General features: G+C 39.5%; 1 pseudogene; it reads left to right on the plus strand.

Annotated features, from left to right (window-relative positions):
- The window catches only part of LOC108369752 (centromere/kinetochore protein zw10-like), a 7,136-nt pseudogene extending 4,376 nt beyond the window's left edge, over window positions 1–2,760 (plus strand).
- Window positions 2,761–2,964: the final 204 nt, after the last annotated feature.

The following is a 2,964-nucleotide window of genomic DNA, read 5'->3' on the forward strand; positions in this document are numbered from 1 at the left end:
CGTTGGGATATTATTATTAGACAACGAATTCTCCAAAAGGATCCCAGAGAGGAACGAATGGGAAGGGGCCACAGACCTGAACCCAAGGTCTACGGCCATATATACAGATGGTTCCAAGCTTAACAAAAGAGTGGGTAGCGGGATCTACTCTGACGAACNATTAAATACAATCCAGCCGTGGAGAGACACAAAAGTACTTAAAACTCTACCGGATAATCTACGACAGATAGATTATACCACTCTTCTACTCTGCTTACGAGTCGCTTAAAACTTATTAACCTTCCTACACTTGCCAGTCGCAGGGAAATGCTTGGTATAATTTTTATGGTTAAATTACTGACAGGCTCAATTTCAAGTCCGTCTCTTCTGGCTGATGTAAGCTTTAATGTTCCCTCACGCGTATCAAGACACTTTTGTCCCATATTTCTGAAAGCTTGTAAAACCAATTTTGAATTGCACGACCCACTCCGTTGCTTATGCCAGGATTTTAACTCTCATTCCAGCACGTTTGATATATCAGATCCGCTTTTCAGCATTAAGAAAGCGATACTCTCCTCTCTCAATAAGTGAATTATTGACATAAATACATAAAATCAGCTGATGAATTTAGTTCTGTAGCTGAACAGTTTTAGATCTCGACACTTAACAAACTCCTGCCTATCGTGACTCGGCACAAAAATTTAAAATATTGGTTCCGTACGTCATGCGGACTGCGCCCCTCGTGCGGATGGGCGGGAATGGAGGGTAAAAACCGTTGGGATATTATTATTAGACAACGAATTCTCCAAAAGGATCCCAGAGAGGAACGAATGGGAAGGGGCCACAGACCTGAACCCAAGGTCTACGGCCATATATACAGATGGTTCCAAGCTAAACAAAAGAGTGGGTAGCGGGATCTACTCTGACGAAGTCGCGCTAAACCTCAGTTTTCGCTTACCGGACCATTGTAGTGTTTTTCAAGCAGACTTAAACGCCATAATGGAGGCGGCACGGTGGGTTATAACCTCCGCCCCTCCAGGACGGCCTATTGCTATCTATTCTGACAGCCAGGCTGCTATCAAATCTCTCAATTCTAACGGAACAACGTCCAAAGTAGCCATAGAATGCAGGAAGATTCTCAACCTGCTGGACATAGGGACATTCCTGGCAACTGCCTAGCCGACGAGCTGGCAAGGAGAGGGACGGAAATATCTGAAGTCAATTCTGCTCAGAATGCGGGTATACCTCTAACCTCCTGAAAACACGTACTAAAGGCGGAAGTCGTCGAGGAGGTAAATTTCAGGTGGGCTGTGGAAACCAGCTGCCATACTACCAGGCAAATTTGACCAAAGATTGATGTAAAGCGATCCATAGCTCTTACCCGGCTGGACCGCTCCTCTCTCAGATTAGTAGTCGGGGTTATCACCGGACACTGCTTGATGGGCACACACGGAAAAAGGCTAGGATACCCCACCAATGATTTTTGTCGCAGTTGCAGAGACGAGGAAGAGGTGGAGACCGTTGAACACTATCTCTGCCATTGTCCCGCCCTGGCCAACACGCGCAACCGATTCTTCAACAAGTGCTTTCTAGATTGTTTAGCCGATTTGAACTCGGCGAACGTCCTCGACTTTTTGTGCTATATAAAACGCACTCGGTGGTTCAATTACTAAGGAAGGGAAAGAAACAAATGGCTTCGGCCAATGGTATCACAACGGGCTTTTCCAGCGCACGTGTGCTCCGCGCTCTGCGCGGGGCTGCCACTCCAACCTAACCTAACTTAACCTAAGGCTGTAATATGTAAATACATATTACATATTAGATGCATATGTATGAATGTTAATATCTTCGTAAACATTACCAGACTCTAAATTACGTTTTTAAATAAGTACATAGGTACACAGTTTCCAACTTTTTTGTAAGAATCAATGAAATACACTGCGGGAAATAATGCATATTAAAAATGAATACTTTATATTTGATTATCGTTTAAAAATGTTCGTATTTAAAAATAATATTTTCATACAAAATTTATTACGNCTGAACCTACTTGCTATAAGATTATTATTATTAATCTTAACTTAAATTAATAAAGTAAGCAGTCATGGAAAAAGAACAACCAAAATCCGTTTTTATTGTACATACATGACGTGGTACATACATGAGAGGTATTTATATATGTACTATCTAAGTATGTATTCATTTGAAGTAGTCTTTAGCCGACCATGTATATTATGTATTCTGTATATTATAAAACAAATAATACATATGTAAGTAATATTAATACATGCATTCCAAATATTCGTACTTGGTTTCACTGCTGCTGCTACTCTCCTCAACCTCGACAGGTGTAGCTGGCCTATGTCAATTAAAAGCTACAGTATATATTGAAAAATAACCAAAACGGAAAAGATCTTAACAACTTCATAGGCAAGAAAGAAATAACCAAAATTGGTTAAAAGTAATCAAAACGGCAACACTGGTGATAGATATTAAATCTTTGATGAAACTTGAGCAATTGAAAATGATACCGAATGCTTCGTTGCAAGAAATCACCGAACAGTGGTGTGAAGCTGCCGGTATATTAACAGCAAACTATAAGGCAGAAGAAATTAAGCATCTCATACGAGCACTTTTCCAAAATACCGATCGGCGCGCCAAGGCATTATCGAAAATTGTCTAAACAAGATACACTGCTTTTTTTCTGGTAGTATAAGATTTTTATTCTAAAATTTTGAAATAGTTATTAAATAATAGGTATGTTTTTCTGAAATATTTCTGNTGCTTTTATCTGGTAGTAGACGATTTTTATTCTAAAGTTTTGAAATAGTTATTAAATAATAGGTATGTTTTTCTGAAATAATTCTGATAAAAGTTTTCGTTGCATTCGCTATTTTTTTGGTAATATTCGCAATGTTTACATGCCTTCAAGCAAGAATTGTGCACAGATAATGAACGACGACTCATCCATCCATTCTATTATCG

The sequence above is a fragment of the Rhagoletis zephyria genome, unplaced genomic scaffold (assembly GCF_001687245.7).
Source record: "Rhagoletis zephyria isolate East Lansing unplaced genomic scaffold, Rhagoletis_zephyria_1.1 Rzeph_scaffold_03825, whole genome shotgun sequence".
NCBI lineage: Eukaryota > Metazoa > Arthropoda > Insecta > Diptera > Tephritidae > Rhagoletis > Rhagoletis zephyria.